Here is a 21,271-nt window from a genome sequence, read left to right on the forward strand (position 1 = left end):
TTCTACTGTCAATATCATCGATTAGGGGGTCACACTATTGAAAACTATTTTAAATTTAAAGATTTAATTCTGAAAATGATTGATGATAAAAAGTTAGTCCAAATTCCACAAGAGGAAGACATAAGTATTAATGGAGTTTGGGATAGTGATGAAGAAGATGTCTACTTAAAAGACATGAATGGACCTTCACCCTCAGTGTCATATGCCATGGATGATTTCTGGGTTGAAGAAGACTCATCTATAGACGTCCTCACGAGATCTGGGAGAATGCAACCTCCCATTTCAACACAACCTATTCCAACTATGCAACAAGTTCCCATACCTTTCATAGAAGACAATGATATTGTCAAACAGTTCAAGAAAACCAAGGTTGAAATGAATGTATGGAAACTTCTAGCAACATCTCGAGAACGTAGGTTTGCAGTGATGAATGCCTTGGATAAGATAGGGATAGATCCTGACACCACTCCTGAGGGATTGGCTAACTTCCTTACGAGTGATCTCCCTAGTCCTATCAACTTGATTACCTTTTTCGATAAGGATTTACCTGCAGAAGGTGACAAACATTATAAGGCACTAAACCTCATAGTAGTTTGCAAGAGAATGAACGTCCCTATGACTCTTGTAGACAATGGGTCGGCCATTAATGTATGTCTACTCAAAACTACGAGGATGCAAGGCATAAGGGATGAAGACTTAACCCCGTCAACACAAGGAATAAGAGCTTACGATAACACTCGTCTTCAAGCTCTTGGAAAGAATACCATGAATATAACGGCGTGAGCGATAGAACACTGTAGACACCCATTTGTGTCTCCCCAAAACAGAACCCGGTGATGAGTGCCTTTCACGTCGAATCAAAATCGAATGAAACGAAGTGTGGAAAGGTCTAGCGTTGCGGAAAGTTTTATTTCTCTTCTCTTCTCCCTGTTTTTGAAAACTTTATTTTAAGAAAACAGTCAATCTAGTTTTGTTGGTCCATGATATTGGTCCAATAGTGGTGTAGTTGGATGGGGCTTGCAAAGACCTTTCCAACGATATATTATAAGCCCAATTCTGATGAATATTGAGGAAATTATGGCCAATTTACTAAACTGGGCCCAAACCGGATTTTACCTACGACCCAATGATCATGAGGAGGGTCCAAAGGTTTAATCCTATTCCTAAACTAATTAGGATTGATTAGAATCTTCTATAAGTTTCTAAAATATCTTAATTATCCTTTTTTGAAAAGATAAGATTAAGGAATTTGATTTAAATATAAACTTTCCTTTTTTTATAAAACTTTCCTTTTTTAAAGTCCTAATTCTATTCGGATTTAAACATGTTCAAAGACAGTCAGATATTATTTTCGTGCCTCATATTTTTTATCCAAATTTTATATGGTTGGATAGATCTTTAAATTATCTTTCCAATGATATATTATAATATTAAATCCGAGCTATAACGAAAAAGATATGAATGAGACATGAAACTTTATCCAAAACTAATATCGTCCTACTATTTCGGCTATATATTTTTATATACATAAAATTTTTAATCTTATTTCAATTGGGTTGGAAAGTAAACTTCACGAGCTTTCCAACGACATATTATATGTTTTATTTGGACTTCTGGATCAAAAGATATGATAAAAACAAAATCCGCAAAAACTGCTGTCTACGAGTTTTATTTCGATTCGAATTTAGATTCTTTTCTTAATTCTTCGACCCTCTTTTTTTCCTATAAATAGAGGTCATATCTCTCCTTTTTCAATAACCAACATTCACCAATTCTCCTTATTCTTAAGTCTTCATCAACTATCTTCATCATTCACCAATTATCATTCATCTAATTCTTCGCAATTCATTCATTCATCATCTTTCTTTCATCAATTCTCAATAATATTAATTCTTTAGTTATCTTTTCTAAACTTTACTTTTTCATAAATAATTCCGCATTCACAAGATCTAGAAACACCTAGCCATATTCGAAGTTGCCTTCGCCCTAGACGTGAAAGGTTTAATTTCTGAGGGTTTGGTCCCAAATCTCTCTTTCAATTATTTAATTTAATTGTTTTGATTATTATTTTCCTTGAAGTTACTAACGTGTGTATTTTGTTATTAGAAAGAGGTACGAGGCATCCAAGTAAGTACTTTAATTGATTTATGATGTAGAAATCATGTTTACATTGTTGTTATGACATTCCTAGTATCATGTCTAGGGTAACTTTAATATTAAATATGATTGCTATGATGCCTTTTATTCTCTTCCTAATATTTATGATTGTTAGTATCATGTTAGGGCTAAAGATTTGATTTTTATTGCTTAGTGACATGCTAGGGTTTGTTATTAATCTTGTTAGTATCATGCCTAGGATCTTGCTATTATTATTATGCTTTAATATTAACATGAATATGATTATAATTATAATTGTTATAATGATTATGAGTACTATTATTTTGATGATTATTTTATTTATGATAATTATTTCAATTATTATTAATATGATGATTATTTTCTTTTATGATTATTATCATGATTATTTCAATTATAATTTATTTTTATGATGATGATATTCATTATTATGTTGCTTGATGCTTATTATTTATTGCTTGATCACACCTTTTATTGCATGTTTAACGGGAATTTGGTACTTGTAATCATGCTTAATAAGATAATTAATAATCTTGTTAGGTTAACTTTGATTATAATTCAAGTGATCGTCAATAATAGTTTATGTGTGCATTAATATTCAACAAACATAGATTAAACAGGTTTAGGGTTAATCCTATTGATTGTATGTTAATCAGAAAGCGCACATGAATACGAGCAGAATAAAGTAGAGGCCTATTATTAGGGCAGGTTCAATATCTTTTAGGTTGGATTTGTACCATCATCCCCGAACCCTTATTTGGTTCATGACCTTATGGAGTTGACGATCTCTTGGATCGTTAAGGGGTGTAACCTTCACCTCGTGAATGGTTTACAAGTTCCTAAAAAACTTGTTGGCGACTCTTTTGCTCTATCTTCTTCCCTTTTGGACGCCACCGTACTTTAGTGTATGATCACAGTGGGGTTGAAGCTAGTGGGATTTTAAAGGCTTGAAATTATTCCCTACAGTTTTTGGCGACTCCACTGGGGAGGATTTCTATTTTAATTGCTGAATTTGTTTCGGCAATGATTTAGAATGAGTGGATGAGACTCGAAAAGTTATAAGTATTTCATGTGCGTAATTTTGATTAACATTATTGTCATATGCATAAAAAGGTTCTCATTGGAAAGACCATCCGTAATGAGTCAAAAACATAGGATTTTACACGTAGGAAATTTGAGAAATGTCTTTCACAACAAGGACTGAAATAACACCGCGCGAAACTGGATGATTTTATTGAGCACAGAAAGCTGCTGAGGCATGTGGGAAGTAGCGTCAGGGGCCAGAGCTTGGCGCCACACTTTTAGCCGTAGCGCCAGACGCTAGTATTGGCGCCAGGCGCTACAGTTAAAAGTTTGCGCCAGTCTCTGTTTGCTGGCGCCAATTTCCCCCAATACCGAGCCAGAAATATGCGTTCTAATTTCGACCGGTTTTTCGTATTGTTTGCTCGATCCTACTTCCTGATTGAATTTTTTCTCACTTTTCTGAAACCCATATGTGTTCTACATATGGACATAACCCTCTGGGAATTCATGCTCCATCTACCCGATTGAACGCTCCTGGCAACAAAGGGTACATCCGAGATGTTGAATTCACCAAACCATGGAAGCGAGTTTTTTTCTAAAAATTCGCGGTGTCCCATCCACACGCGCTAACCCTTCACGGTTAGGCTTCTGCGCGGTGCATCCGGACAATTAACCATGGAACCTCTATTGACTAAACCATATCCCGAACTTTAGAGAACTAGAGCCATGGTTAGGTTGCAAACTCATTGCATCATATTGTGCCTACTTGACTAATTGTGCATTATTTGTTGTGCATATATATTCTGTGTTTTTCCTAACCGTTTGTTTGACTTGTGTTAAGACTAAATAAACTGATTAATGACTAAAGGACTTTGTTTAATTAATTAATTAATTAATTTGAGCTAATAAATAAACATAAAATCGAGTCATAGTTCCTCTAAGTCAACCCGGATTTTTATTCCCGTATACTGCACAAATGTCAACTTGTTTTGGTCATAGCTGGAGTTCTAGAAAGAACTACGAGTCGTACAACCTATGGATCTGTAGCCCCGAGTGTTTTCTTTAATTTGGCGTTGGTTTCATTTCAATCAGAGTCGCAGATCAAAAGTTATGACTAAAATACCACAGTCTGTCCAGTTTAATGCATATACGTGAAGTCTTAATTTAGTCTTTGCTTGAGTCTAGCCACATAGTCTAGCCACATGGTCATGACACGAGTCTTAACGCACCATCTACACTCACTAGTCTTAGAAAACACTTTGAGTACACATCACCATGACCATGTGGTAGGTCCATGCATGAGTCGATCTTTCTGTCATTTGAGTTGGGGTACATTCTACTCCTAATCCTTTATATCCCTCCATTACTTTTCTTCACATTCTATTCCAATTTTTCTTCACTTCTTTCATCCATGTGTGTTGAATCTAGTTTGAGTCATGTGATTGACAAACAAAAAATGAGGGTAATGATGAAACCACACAAGAGAAGAGGCGAGCTTCAACGACAAGATTTCGTGACCTTTTTTTCTATTTCTTCTTCATTTTTTTCCTTTCCCCAATAAGTCTAGCATAGGCACCTTTTCTTTTCTTTTAGATTAATTTTATAGGATTTCTTCCTTTTTCTTTTTAATAAAATGAGCATTTATTTCCTTGCATATGATCATCACATTGCATTGCAAAAAAAAAAAAAAAAAAAAAAAAAAAAAAAAAAAAAAAATCCATGTCGAGCTAAGCACAAGGTATACCAATGATTTGAGGCACCCCTTGTAGCCACATCATATCTTCTTTGGCCTTTCTAATTTACAAATCCTTTCTTCATAAACCACTTTGAGCCTCGTCTAACGATAGACCCTTCTTTTTTCAACCTACATCTACCTAACCTTGGGATGGGATGGCGTGCAACTTATGAAATTCTAAAGAAAGCTTGAGCAAATTCAAAGGATAGCAAAAGCAAAAAATAAATAAAGGTGTACAAAAGGGCAAGTGTTCCAATGTCTTTGATATGAAAATATCTTTGATATGAACACGTCTAAGATTGCGTCTCTTATCGAGTGCTCGGTACCGTGCCTGAGAAACATGAATGCCAAGTGAGTGATAGACCGCATGATCGAGATTGCCCACACTTATAAAAATGAAATAAATTCTAAAACAAAAGAAAGAGCTAAAAAAAAAGAGTAGAAAACCTCAAGCATAAAAATATAAAGTATTCAAAATCAAGGTTGCACACCTTGGGGGCTTATCTAGGGTCTTGAGCCTTTATCCCCTTCTTCTTTCAACCTTTAGCCTAACCACGTTACAACCCTTAAAAAGACCTTTTTGAGGTATACACACTTGTGCGAGGTTTGGCTAGAGCTACGTTTGGCCTGATTCCTAACGGATACGTAGGCAACCTCACATCGAGGTGCGGCCGTAATAAACATGCATTCATATTCACATTCACACACTTACACCATGATCATATCAAGGGATCTCCAATGCTCATCCCTATTCATTTAGAGCTAGACTTGGGGGCTTGATCCCTACATCATTAGCTTATCTAGCCTAAGAGTCACCACCATTTGACTCTTTTCAATAATATATTTTTCCACACACTTAGCTCTTGCGGCCTAACTTTAGTGTCACTATCACACACTACACAGATACATGACCAAATATACTTCCCTTAGGAACCCTTTGTCATGAAATCTTAATACAACGCTGAAGCATGCCTTGTCATATCAAAATCGCTCATCAATCGTAATCATCATTGCATCACAAAGTATGAAGTGCTTAGCCTCCGTGCCTAAGTTACCCAAATACTTTCATCATGGAGTCAACAGTTGAGATAGCCTAGGATGGATTAATCCTTGAACCTTGAGAGATAGTATCAAACAACATTTGACTAAGCTCATTCAACATGCATCTTCAAACTTTTGATTTTCTTTTTCACGTCTTTCTTTTTCGGGAGAAAGTCGGTACCCTCCACAAAAATGACGGAAAATTTTTGCTTTTTTGCGTTTTCAAGTCGCATAATCAACACTATGCACACACGGGTCATGAGTCTAACACATGTGTCATTTCACTTTGAGTCGAGTCAACCTCGAGTCAGTTATATCGAGTCAAGTTTATACCTTGAGTCGTGCCAAGTCGATGAGTCAAGCAACATTAAACCTTAGGTCAACCCTAAGATAATATTAAGCCTTAGGTCAACCCTAAGATGGTTAAAGAAATTGGCAAAGTTCTATAGTAAAAAATAAATACAGGTGCAGCAGAATAGGGAGGACCCTACTCCAATTCCTAGCGCCAAAGATATCTCAGCAACGACAGAGCTTGAAGCCTCTCAGAAAGGTGATTTCGACCTCATACAAAAATTTCGGGTTCCTTGGTACGCCAATTAGCCCCTATAAGCAATTTGACATGATTAAGTAGTCAGTTTGATTACAATTGCAATAAGTGATCGACCTGATGAAAGATCGTCTCACTTAGCTTAAAGCGCCTAATCACGGAGACACCGACATACTGGTTTTAGCAGAAATAAAATTCAAACAAGCCTTAGAGATCGACAAACGTTAGTCTTCGGAAATTTTTGTTCAGAACATTATCGCAACAAACATTCATTCAAAAGCTCTATTGTTCATAGACGCGTGAACATTTCCATCAGAAGCTCTTTTGCTCCAGAGACGCGTGGGCATATCATCAAAGCTCTTTTGTTCAGAGACGCGTGGACATTTCATTCAAGCTCTTTTGCTCCAGAGACGCGTGGACATTTCATTCAAGCTCTTTTGCTCCAGAGACGCGTGGACATTTCATTCAAGCTCTTTTGTTCAGAGACGCGTGGACATTTCATCAGAAGCTCTTTTGCTCCAGAGACGCGTGGGCATATCATCAAAGCTCTTTTGTTCAGAGACGCGTGGACATTTCATCAAAGCTCTTTTGTTCAGAGACGCGTGGACATTTCATTCAAGCTCTTTTGCTCAGAGACGCGTGGGCATCCTATTATCAAGCTCTTCGTGGACACATCATTCAGAAGATCATATAAAAAAGAAGCTCTTTGTTCAGAGACGAGTGAACATCGAAACAGCAAGGTGGCGTTCCCTAGATTGTGGAGAGTTGTCACAAACAACTGAGGATTGTTTCAAGAGAAATAATTTTCGATGGTATTCCCTTGGACGTGGAATATTATCACAGCGGGGAAGATAGTTTCGGGCGAAGCAATATTCTAATTTAGAAGCAGTTACGGGCGTAGCGGTTTTCAAGCGGGATGACATTCTCTAGCTTGCAGGAGGTCATCAAAACAACAGTACGGCAAGCAAATCGGTTACTTTCAGAGACGTGTGCTCGACGGTGCAAGATACGCGTTTCTTAACTCTTTTATCTGTTTAACTAACGCTAGTTTTGCAGGTATCGGCGTTACAAGAGTGATTTAGGATTGCAGAACGTTCTGAATCATTCTCCGTCCCTATCGTTACTTTGACTTTCGTTTTCGAAACTTGCGTTTCTCCAAACTCAGTCAAAGTGGGGGCTTCTGTAGACATCCATTTGTGTTTCCCCAAAACCAAACCCGGTGATGAGTTCCTTTCACGTCGAATCATAATCGAATGAAACGAAGTGTGGAAAGGTCTAGCGTTGCGGAAAGTTTTATTTCTCTTCTCTTCTCCCTGTTTCTGAAAACTTTATTTTAAGAAAACAGTCACTCCAGTTTTGTTGGTCCATGATATGGGTCCAATAGTGGGTTAGTTGGATGGGGCTTGAAAATATCTTTCCAACGATATATTATAAGCCCAATTCCGATGAATATTGAGGAAATTATGGCCAATTTACTAAATTGGGCCCAAACCGGATTTTGCCTACGACCCAATGATCATGAGGAGGGTCCAAAGGTTTAATCCTATTCCCAAACTAATTAGGATTGATTAGAATCTTCTATAAGTTTCTAAAATATCTTAATTATCCTTTTTTGAAAAGATAAGATTAAGGAATTTTATTTAAATATAAACTTTCCTTTTTTTATAAAACTTTCCTTTTTAAAAGTTCTAATTCTATTCGGATTTAAACATGTTCAAAGACAGTCAGATATTATTTTCGTGTCTCATATTTTTTATCCAAATTTTATATGGTTGGATAGATCTTTAAATTATCTTTCCAATGATATATTATAATATTAAATTCGAGCTATAACGAAAAAGATATGAATGAGACATGAAACTTTATCCAAAACTAATACCGTCCTACTATTTCGGCTATATCTTTTTATATACAAAAGATTTTAATCTGATTTTAATTGGGTTGGAAATTATACTTCACGAGCTTTCCAACGACATATTATATGCTTTATTTGGGCTTCTGGATCAAAAGATATGATAAAAACAAAATCCGCAAAAACTGCTGTCTACGAGTTTTATTTCGATTCGAATTTGGATTCTTTTCTTAATTCTTCGACCCTCTTTTTTTCCTATAAATAGAGGTCATATCTCCCCTTTTTCAATAACCAACATTCACCAATTCTCCTTATTCTTAAGTCTTCATCAACTATCTTCATCATTCACCAATTATCATTCATCTAATTCTTCGCAATTCATTCATTCATCATCTTTCTTTCATCAATTCTCAATAATATTAATTCTTTAGTATTCCTTTCTAAACTTTACTTTTTCATAAATAATTCCGCATTCACAAGATCTAGAAACACCTAGCCATATTCGAAGTTGCCTTCGCCCTAGACGTGAAAGGTTTAATTTCTGAGGGTTTGGTCCCAAATCTCTCTTTCAATTATTTAATTTAATTGTTTTGATTATTATTTTCCTTGAAGTTACTAACGTGTGTATTTTATTTATTAGAAAGAGGTACGAGGCATCCAAGTAAGTACTTTAATTGATTTATGATGTAGAAATCATGTTTACATTGTTGTTATGATATTCCTAGTATCATGTCTAGGGTAACTTTAATATTAAATATGATTGCTATGATGCCTTTTATTCTCTTCCTAATATTTATGATTGTTAGTATCATGTTAGGGCTAAAGATTTGATTTTTATTGCTTAGTGACATGCTAGGGTTTGTTATTAATCTTGTTAGTATCATGCCTAGGATCTTGCTATTATTATTATGCTTTAATATTAACATGAATATGATTATAATTATAATTGTTATAATGATTATGAATACTATTATTTTGATGATTATTTTATTTATGATAATTATTTCAATTATTATTAATATGATGATTATTTTCTTTTATGATTATTATCATGATTATTTCAATTATAATTTATTTTTATGATGATGATATTCATTATTATGTTGCTTGATGCTTATTATTTATTGCTTGATCACACCTTTTATTGCATGTTTAAAGGGAATTTGGTACTTGTAATCATGCTTAATAAGATAATTAATAATCTTGTTAGGTTAACTTTGATTATAATTCAAGTGATCGCCAATAATAGTTTATGTGTGCATTAATATTCAACCAACATAGATTAAACAGGTTTAGGGTTAATCCTATTGATTGTATGTTAATCAGAAAGCGCACATGAATACGAGCAGAATAAAGTAGAGGCCTATTATTAGGGCAGGTTCAATCTCTTTTAGGTTGGATTTGTACCATCATCCCCGAACCCTTATTTGGTTCATGACCTTATGGAGTTGACGATCTCTTGGATCGTTAAGGGGTGTAACCTTCACCTCGTGAATGGTTTACAAGTTCCTAAAAAACTTGTTGGCAACTCTTTTGCTCTATCTTCTTCCCTTTTGGACGCCACCGTACTTTAGTGTATGATCACAGTGGGGTTCAAGCTAGTGGGATTTTAAAGGCTTGAAATTATTTCCTACAAACACACTACTACATTTCAAGTAGTAGATATTAAGGCTTCATTCAATTTATTGTTGGGATGCCCTTGGCTTCATGACCTAAAGGACGTCCCTTCATTTCTCCACCAACATGTAAAGGCGATAGTTGGAGGAATTCCCATTACGATCGATGCTTCACCCATGAGGATTAAAGCCATAGAAAATCCAATAATTAATGTGGAGCACGATGAAGATGATGAAGATTTGTGGGGCTTTAATGAAGAGGTCTCCTTAATCGAGGATGAAGAAAGGACCCCTCTCTGCCACGACCCCCCCTCCAATATGATAGTGAACGCTATTCTAAAGAAACAAGGCCATTTTCCTGGGATGACTATAGGAAAGAAGAAAGGAATAGCAAAATCGATGGAATCACCTGGCCTCTCTAAATTAGACACTTTTGGACTTGGTTTCGAAGCGACTCGAGAAGATCTCAAGCGAGCCCAAAAAAAGTCAAAGGCACGTAGAAACACTCACATCCAAAAGAAAGCAATCCCAATGAATCAGTATCCTCTTACACTCAATGGACAATTCATAAAAGAAGGAGAGGACTATCCATGCTCCAAATTTCCCGAACCTTTTGTCGTAAATGGCATAATGCAACCGAGATTCGAAATTTTCCTAGATTGCTATTTTCTAGATGAAATCCCAACTCCTACCCACAAGGAGAAAGCACCCCCATGCTTTGACTTTATGTCATGGGATTACTTTTTGGGCGAGAAAAAGATGAGCCGACGTACATAGAGGATAATTCCTCGCTCATCCAAACAGTCCTACAAAGCGAAAGCTTTGATCCCTCAAGGCTCATTACTCCAGCAGAAGGATCACTACAAGGGTTGCGCAAGACAGTCAAGGTGACTACTCCAAGTTGAAAGAGAATCTCCATTACGACGGGGCAAGGACCGATGTTCGAAGGGTTGTCTGAGTTAGAGTCGGAGTCAGAGTCTTTTCCTGTAGAGTCATCTAAGTATTTAGTTGTAGCACCCCCTTCTTCTATCTCTTCCCCTAGGATAGTTAACAATCAAGTCCCTGAGGACATATCTCTCTTCGATGTAATGATTTCTGAATTTAATAATATGTCTTCTTCCTCTTACTCCTCGTGCTTTTCTTTAACCCAAGATGACGAGCATTGCTTAACTAATAACGAAAATGAAAAAGAACTTATTAAAGCAATGGAAACACTTGAAAAGAAAACACCGATAATTGAGGAAACTGAGACGGTTGATATCTCAAATGATTCAACCAATAAAAGAGAAGTTAAAATCGGATTAACACTTAATGATCAAGAAAGAACCGATTTAATCAATCTACTTAAAGAATTCATCGATGTATTTGCTTGGTCATATGAAGATATGCCAGACATTAATAGAGAAATAGCTCAACACATCATACCTCTAATTCCAGGAATGAAACCTGTAAAACAAAATTTGCGTTGAATGAAACCTGACGTAGCTCTTAAAATAAAAGAAGAAGTTCAAAAATAGATAACTGCAGGTTTTATCAAGGTATCCAAATACCCCAAATGGGTCGCCAACGTCGTCCCAGTTCCAAAAAGGATGGAAGGGTAAGAATGTGTGTCGAATATCGATATCTAAATAAGGCAAGTCCAAAAGACGACTTCCCTTTACCACACATCGATATTCTGGTAGATAATACAGCGAATCATGCACTTCTCTCATTCATGGATGGATACGCGGGATACAATCAAATTCTCATGGCAGAAGAAGACATGGAGAAAACCACCTTCCTAACACCGTGGGGTACAAACTGCTACACGGTAATGCCATTCGGGTTGAAAAACGCAGGTTCTACTTACCAACGAGCAGCGACTGCCTTGCTCCATGACATGATGCACAAAGAAGTTGAAGTATATGTGGACGATATGATTGTGAAGTCAAAAGATCGCCCAGGTCATCAAATATCCTTGAGAAAATTCTTCGAAAGGCTAAAGAAAATACAACATGAGGTTGAATCCATCCAAGTGTGCTTTTGCAGTCACCTTAGGCAAGCTTTTAGGTTATGTCATAAGCTCTAGAGGAATAGAGATAGACCCAACCAATATTAAGGCAATCATGTCAATGCCACAACCCAAAACCGAGAAGCAAATTCGAGGATTTATTGGCCGGTTGCAATACATAAGTAGGTTCATATCAAAATTGACAAAAATATGTGAACCAATATTCAAAAAGCTTAAAAAGAATGTACCAGTAGTATGGGATGACGAATGTCAAAAAGCCTTTGAAAAGATTAAAGCCTATCTCGCAAATCCTCCCATATTGGCACCGGCACTTCCAGGAATACCTCTTAGGTTGTACTTAACAGTCACTAAAGAAACAATGGGAGCCATGCTCGCACAATAAGTAGAAGGCAAAGAAAATGCAATCTACTATCTAAGTAAAAAGATGCTCGAGTATGACGTACGCTATACACCACTTGAGAAATTGGGCCTCGCATTGGTGTGGGCCACAACCAAGTTAAGACATTACATGCTCGTGCATACGGTTTTTGTAGTTTCCCGATTGGATCCACTCAAGTATTTATTCGAGAAGTCTACACTCAATGGGCGCATATCAAGATGGATAGTCAACTTAGCCCAATTTGATGTAAGATTCATGCCTCAAAAAGCTATCAAAGGATCCGTGGTTTCAGATTTTCTAGCGGACTTTCCAATAGAAGATTCAATGCCAATACATGACAATGAATTTCCAGACGAAGACTTGATGGTCACGGAGGATGATACTTGGACCTTATACTTCGATGGAGCCTCAAACCAAAAAGGATGTGGCGTTGTAGTACTACTAGTATCACCTAAAGAAGAGCATATTCCAATCTCCATAATACTTGATTTTGACGTTACCAACAACGCTGCTAAATACGAAGCATGCGTGGTAGACCTTGAAACGGCTTTGGCAAGATGCTAGTCCAAAAGATAATGCGAGAAAGATACTATTGGACTACCATGAATAAGGATTGCCATCAATACGTAAAAAGATGCCCTAAGTGCCAAATCTACGGGCCAATTTACAATATATTCCTCCATCCATACTCGATCTACATCTACACTTCGCCATGGCCATTCTCTACATAGGTAATTGACATTATCGGTAAAATCACTCCCCCAGGAATAAGAGGTCACGAATATATCCTAGTAGCAATTGATTACTTCACAAAGTGGGTTGAAGCACAATCATACGCTAAACTCATTGCAAAACATGTAGCACTCTTTATTGAAAGAAATATTATTTTTCGATATGGAGTCCCACATGAAATGATAAGTGTCAATGCAACTCACTTTCAAGTTGAGTGTGAAGAATTGTTACAAAAATATGGCATCCAACATCATCATTCTTGTCCTTATAGACCTTAGACAAACGGAGCAATCGAAGCGGCTAATAAAAATTTAAAGACTATCATCGAGAAAATGACAGAAAATTACAAGGATTTGCCTAACAAACTCCACTTTGCATTGTGGGGTTATCTTACGTCAATTCGCACATCAACAGGAAATACGCCATTTTCCTTGGTGTATGGAATGGATGCCGTACAATCTGTAGAGCTAGAGATACCATCTCTACGCATTGCATTAGAAAGCAAACTCAATGAAGTGGAATGGACTAGGGCGAGATATGAGGAACTAATTCTACTAGATGAAAAACAACTAGAAGCTCTACATCATACTCAATGCTACCAAACTCGTATGGCTAGGCATTTTAATAAGAAGGTCAAGACAAGAAATATCAAAGTAGGAGACTTGGTGTTAAAAGCATTAAGAAAGAATGTTTTAGATCCAAGAGGAAAATTTAGGCCTAATTGGTCTGGACCCTATATTGTCAAAACAATCCTATCAGGAGGTGCAGCAATATTAACTCATATGGATAGCAAAGAGTCCTCGAACATGACAAACCTTGACCAACTTAAAAAATACTACCCATAATTACTTGAGTAGGATACTCAAGAGAGCTACGTTGGGCCTAATTCCTTAAGAAAGGATACGTAGGCAACCTTTTACGGGCACGGTCACTTTATTTTTTGCAAACCTCGCATCCCAGACTTACGAATAAATTTGACAGAAACTCGACGAAACATTGGCGTCACAAAAAGAGTTCCGTCGCCAGACGATTAACTCTAGTGACATACGACAATGTCTGTCGCCTGACGCCAGACTGCCGCAGCAGGCGCAAGTCGTAAAAAAGTGGCGCCATTTTTCTGGAAAGTACCTGGGAATATTTCGGTGATTTTCGGAAAATTTTCGACTTCCGTACTCGAAAATTTATGGAAAATTAAATTTTCAGTTTTCATTGCTTTAATATATTAAATTTAAAGAAGATGATTTAATCCAAAAGCTGCAATTTAATTAATAAATAAACTAACAATTACATTATTGATGGAATTTAAATAAAGCTTAAACAAATTAACTTTAAATTTAAAACTAAGTCTAATAATTGAAAGTTAAGCAATGCTTTAATCTTTTTTCTCTTTCTTTGCTCTCTTTCAATTTTTGTCTGTATCCTCTTCTTCATCCATAACTTTAGCTAGTAGGCATCCTTCAGAGGACCTACATTCAATTTTAGAGTAAATAGTTTCTCCCTTAGCTAGGACTCCATGTTTCTTCTCTACCCAAGCCTTCTTCTCTGAAGTCTCATCTTTTCTCTTCCCTTTATCCTTCGTAGCGCTTTTCTTCTTAGGCATTGTAGGTGTTTTGAACTCAACCTTTTACCCAAAGCGATCCTTAACAGGAATTACTTTGTCACCTAGACGACCCTTCACATCATTTTTACTCTGATTTTTCTTTATGTCCTTTGAAGGTTTCTTCAAAAGCCACTTCTTCACATCATTGGGAAAGGAAGGAGGAACCTTTTGGGTAATCACTTCCCATAAAGGTCTAGCGCTCCAATAAGCATCAAATTTGTCTACTTCTTGAGAGACAGGAAATTCATAGGGACGACGAAGATCCCCAGAAGGAATTGTTTGATGTAGGTCGTACTGTCTTTTTACCCTGTAGGGATAATAAAAAGTCAGAAGGGTTGGTTGTTGATACCAACCATTTTCTCTATTTTCCACCAAGGGATGACCCACTTGATGGCAAAGTTGCAAGAGGCAAAGACCTTCTTCCATTTATGGCGCCCCATCTTAGAGAAGCGTTTTTTCCTACTCATAAAGCAATTTGGAGTATATTTTTCAACATTGTCAGGAGGACTAATAAATTCTAGTATTTTCATTAGCCACATCTGTAAAAAAATTCAATGCAAATAAATTAATATTACTATACAAAAATATGTTTTTGATTTCTGTAATTAAAAAAATTATTTTTCTACTTATAATAAAATTGGAGAACCCCTAAAAAGTGCTTTTGGATTTTTCTTTAATTCATCAAGACTAAGCATAGTCTATCCAACGATTAATGGCATTGGATTTCTCCCAGATTCAATCTTCTCCAAAATATTTGATATAATTGCTTGATCCTCATTAGCTCTACCACTAGTGAGAAGATATTGGTTAAGCGTGCAAAAAAGAAAAGCCCTTCTTCTATAAACATGAAAAGACTCAGAATAAGGTTTATCAAAATAATGGCGAGCAAATTCTTTCAAATTTACTATGCTACCATCTACTATATTTGTCATAAATTTGTCTTTTAAATTAAAGAAGCGCTCAAAATCCATAAAATAATATTCATTTATTCTAGGGATTACTGCAAGATCGAATGCAGGGAAGCCTGGGATAGCACCGAACTCTTCCGACAAAGGGCTAATTTCATCATACCCTAGTCTAAAACAATGAGTATCCATATCCCAATATTCTAAGGCGGTATGAATAAAGTCTACATCAAGATCTACCCCCTTGACACCATTAATATCCCCCATATGAAAAAAGTCTAACTCTTTTCTCTCCTTGGCAGTTAGAGACCGACACCATTCATGGATAAGGTTAGTGATACTCTTAGAGACTATAGACATGATTATTTATTTTTTTTTTCAAATAGCAAAGGTTATATTTAATCTGCTGAAATTATGAAGAAAATCGGCTTAGCAGGGGGCTATTTATACACAAAATCGGCACAGTTTCAATCCGGGAAGGATTCGGAGTCAGCGCTCATCAGCGCCAAACGCCAGACATTGGCGCCTGACGCCAGAGCCTGACGCTAAACGCTAAGAGTTAGCGTCTGGCGCTAACCCAAAACGCGTGGCGCCAGATGGTGCTGACGTGTCTTATCATACGAGCTTTTCAAAAACCGCGTTTTTTTTGCCTGATTCGAGTCTGAACAATGACTTTACGATCTTTTATTCTTTTTATACCCTTTTTCTTAATTAATATATCAATTATATCAATTATATTTTTTTGGATTTTTTTTAGACTTAATTTTTAAGTTTTTGTAATCCAATATTTTTTATTTTTTCATTTTTCTTTTTCGGGGAGAAAGTCGGATACTCTCCATCAATAATAAAAATGACGGAATTTTTGCGCAAAATTATTCATTATCACACTTCTTTGCACACACAAACATGCACATAAAAAAATAAATAAATGTTAAATAAATAAACTCATAGTAGTATGTATATACAAATATGTCTAATAAATGAGTCTAATAAAGGCAAAGTTCTATACAAAGTCAAAATAAAAAAAAAAGTCAAAATAAAAAAGCACAGGAATAAATTACGGCGCCGGAGGACATACGCCCATCATGTCATAAAATTGCGCAATACGAGGAGTAACCTCTCCACCAACTCCAGCTCCAGTCTCCTCGGGAGGCGGAAAAGTCAGCTCAGGACCCGTCCACCCAAGATCAACCTGAGGCTGAGGCTGCGAAGGCTGCTGTGATGACGAGCCAACCTCGTACATCCCACCACCTCTAAGTGCTGAGGTAGCCTCTCCCTGGCCTACCGGCACATCGTGTGCACCCTTAGATGAAGAGCCCGAGCCCTTCACCGTCTCGGTCCGGGCAGCCTCAAAACGACCACCCCGATCGCCAGAGCCAGTACGGCGACGTCTCGAGCTAGACCGCCGGTTCTCTCCTCACCTCAGGTCTTTTCCGGGTACGAGAAGCACTACAACAAATCATCACTTGTTCCACGAATCATGCCACGGGAATTCCAAATTCGTGGCATAATTTCATCTAGCCACGGGAAAAATGAACCATGTAACAAAACCTAACTAAGAAGAAAAATTTATGCCATAGGTATTTATTTCCCGTGGCAAAAATCACACTTGTGCCACGAGTAGCGCTTTTTCCGTGACAAACTTTACATTTGTGCCACGACTAACTTTTTTCCCGTAAAAACACTTTACATTTGTGCCATGAGTGTTTTCCCATGGTAAACTTTATATTAGTGCCATATATACATACTTACATTGAAAACCAGTACCTTGAAGGCTTTAAGTGTTTGGAATTATATCTAAGTACGAAGTATGTACTTCGTATTAGATATAGATCATAAGTATAAATAAGATCATGTTTTAAATCACAAGAGACTCGCTTTTCTTAAATACCGTGAAAAAAGGGTGTTACAAATGTTAAGAAACTGAGAAAGTACGTATGAGTACTAATAAGATAAGGAACTTGATTGCTATGTATATCTGCATTTTGAATATAAACAATTTCATATAAGAAATTTATTGATGAGCAACTAATGGTAGAAATTGATGCCTTCGCCTTCACAATTTACATACTGTGAGTTTGTGACCTGTTCTGAAACAAAATAAATTGTAGGTGAAGGGTGAATATTGACAGTCACCATTATTTTTTCCAATGCAATATAAGCTAAGTCGCGAGATTGATGATTCGTGCTTTCAGTAAATGGACTCTTTTAAATTAAATTATTTGATGATGAATAAGTTAATTTAGAGGGGATGTGAACTTATGAGTACTAATAAGATAAGGAACTTGATTTTGTTGCTATAAAATTATGAGCTTTTATATGATGTTTGAACTAAATTTGGTGAATGCAACTACGTAATTGGAGCTTTTTCCCCAAAAAATATGAGCCTAACTTGATATTGAATCTAATTTGGTTCCTGGTTGTGAACTTATGAGTACGGATTTGGTTGAATTAAAGATCAAGGTTCAGAGTGAGTGCCCCTCTCCTTCCATTTAGCATAGCTGTTTAACTCACTTGATATTGTTTGTGTCATTAATATATTAGCATTCCCAAGTCATCATTTGGGTAATGAGGTGTCTAATTATCAAATCTAAGTTTGTTTTGATTGGTAATGTAATTATTTTCACAGGGAGTGGGGATGGTGTCACTGATCATTTTAGAAAGTATTTTCTTGTGCTTCTTCAAGAGATGGCTGGCTGAGAAAAATATGCCTGGGTAAGTTAAATATCATGAATAAATAAAGCGCGAGAATTAGTGTTGTATAGGCTTGTATATCTACTTATATTTTTAATTTTTCTTTTACTTCCTAGAATTAAACATGATTAATATTTAATAGACAAAAGGCAAGACACTAATATAAGGAAAAAGAAAGTTAATCATAAGTTGAGTAATTAAATTACTAAAGTCCAAAACAAATCAAACTGATCTCCCCCTTCCAAGCAAAAGGTGTTGTCTCTTTCTCTAGGGTGCAATCAAACACATTGTATTAATAAACTTGATTCACATTGTATGAAATGGATATATAAGATGAAGTTAAGAGTTTGTACCATTTCAATTCTTGACAGTCATGAAACTTGAAAATGTTTTTGGTGTACTTTAGTTCAACGGTTCAACCAGCTTCCTACTTTCCTAAAGCTACTTGTACTGTATGAGAAATAATCTCATGATTTTATTACAGTAGGGTGAATAATTAATATCTCTTTGCCTCTTTCTACAGGCATATAGATGCGATGAAAAATTTATTTAAGATTGAGAATTTATGTTATTTAACACGTTCATGAGGAGGTTACATTGTTACAGATCCCGATTTGGATATGTTTGATCAGGAAATGTTAATTATTCTTTAGTACAAAGACTTCCTCAACCAAATTTTTGATGGAATATATCACTACGGTGATGCTGTCGAGTTTAGCGAATCATGCAATGAAGGTAACTTTATTCTTTTCAGTTGTATAACTAATTTTCTATTTTTTTTTTTCAGAGCTGAAATCAAGTACTTTAATCTTGCTTCTTTTACATTATCAGGATCAATAACAGCCACTGTGACTTTACAACACCTGACATTTGCTCTGTTTTGTGTCTTTGGCATACATTTCTACCATTTTTTCTGCTCTTTACGTTATCTGACTGTACCTTTGTGTTGTGCATGCAGGGGAGGTACTTGTTGTTCTGCGATAACCAGTGGGAGTAAAATATGTTTTCTTGGGAGTTCATGAGAGGCGAAAGAAAGAATTTTAAGTGGATGTAATGGAATCTTTCATTCTCATGTTGCTCTATTACTACATGCCATAATATTTGAAGTTTGCATTTATAATAGAAGAGAAGTGGCTGTGATTTGGACTTTTAGTGCTCCAGCTTTTGCCACTGTTGTTGACTTGTTGTAGTTGGGCGCTATTGTTGATTTGTTGCCCTCTAGAAGAAAATAATTGTTGCTGCTGCTTCTGCTTTGTTGATGGTTGCTTACTTTAATTAGGGTTTTTTTTCAGTTTTTGGATAAAAAGTGTAAATTTACTAGCAATTAATGAAAATATATCTAATTGTAATGTTTAAATATGCATTATGTTATGTATATTGATCAATTTTGAACCAGTGCCTAATTGATTTTTTTTACTAGTGTTATTATCCACGATGATATTTATGGAAAAATAGCTAATTAGCCTAGTATTTGCTGCAAAGAAGCTTACTAGTTACGGTGAAATTTGTTGCAACAATGTTTATTAGCCACGATAGAGTTTGTGGCAAATCATTTGATAGCCACATTAATATTCGTGACAAGAGAATTTGTTTGCCACGTGAATACCCGTGGCATAGAAATCAAAATTTGCCATGACATTCATTTTCCCGTGGCAAATTCCTAGCCACGACCTCTTGTGCCACAAGAGTAAATTCTAGAATTCCTGTTGCAAAAGTGCTTAGCCACGAGAATTTTAAACTTGTGCCACGATTTTTCCCGTGGCACAAAGGTCAATTTTTTGTAGTGAAGGAATGGGCTGACCTTGCAAGAAGAAACTAAGTCAGAAATAATCAAAATAGAAGCAGTAATGCAAACATAAGAAGGGAAACTACCTCCTGAACGGCGTCATCCCGACGAAACGTAGCCACATTCCTCATCCAAACGAGTTGGCTCCGGAAGGCAACTATACAATGTGCCATTGCCGGGCCCACCTCGCGCATGAAGTGTCAAGGAAATAAAGTCAGTAATGATGTATAACATATATGGACAAAATTGTAAATAAATAAAGCTTACCCGAGTCTGGTGACGATGAATCGTCCGCTCCACGAAGCGCTCATCCTCAGGAGCCGGAGGAATCATCTCCTCGATCGGCCCGTATGTCCCCTGATAATGGATGGACATACGAGGTGGCACGAACTCAGTAGGTCCAGCCAGAAAAAAGCAAATCAAAGTCAGTAAAATATTACTTGGGGGCTACTTAACGGAAAGTAAAAGATGAAAATCATACCGCCACCTCCTCAGCCAGTACAGGGACTGGAGCTAACAACGACAACAGCTCCTCCTCATAGCACCGCCCAGGGATTGTATAAGATCGCCAAGGGGTACCAGCTCTCTCTGACATGCTCACCAACCTCGCGCCATTGAACATATGACGCGGCGGAGGAGCAGGAACGACGAAAGTGTCTGAGGAATGCTGAATAGCAACCCTCTCTCCAAGATATGCAACTTCTCCATATGTCCCTAAGAAATAACGACGCTCAGTGGTATACTGCGCAGCTAATCCAGGGACAACCAAGCCGATCCACGGCCGGTACTGCACGTTAGGCTCCTGCAAAGAACGCTCATCAGATGAGAATCTACTAAAGGTAATACGAAAGTGTTCAAATATACAAAAGAACCATACCGAGATGATCTGATCTCGGACATAAGCAGTAGACATCCCAGCGCGGCGGCCTCCCAACAGGCACTCACTGGAAACCTGCGCAGCGACGGTCTCGCCAGCGCAACCGAGGGAAAGTACTCGTAGAACCAAATCTACAAAAGGCAAAAAGTATCAGCAAGTGCTAACCAAAGCTTAGAGCTAAACTTTATGGGAAATAAAGTATACCTCTACTATTCTCCAAAAGACGGACAGAGCGACGTTCCCCGTGAAGGACCAGTGTCGACACGAGTCTCGTAACGCTCGACTAAAGTCAGCATAGGCCAAGCTGGCCCAGTCATAAGTCCCAATCAAGTGTAGA

This window comes from Chenopodium album, chromosome 2, assembly GCF_948465745.1.
Source record: "Chenopodium album chromosome 2, dcCheAlbu1.1, whole genome shotgun sequence".
In the NCBI taxonomy this organism is placed as follows: Eukaryota; Viridiplantae; Streptophyta; class Magnoliopsida; order Caryophyllales; family Amaranthaceae; genus Chenopodium; species Chenopodium album.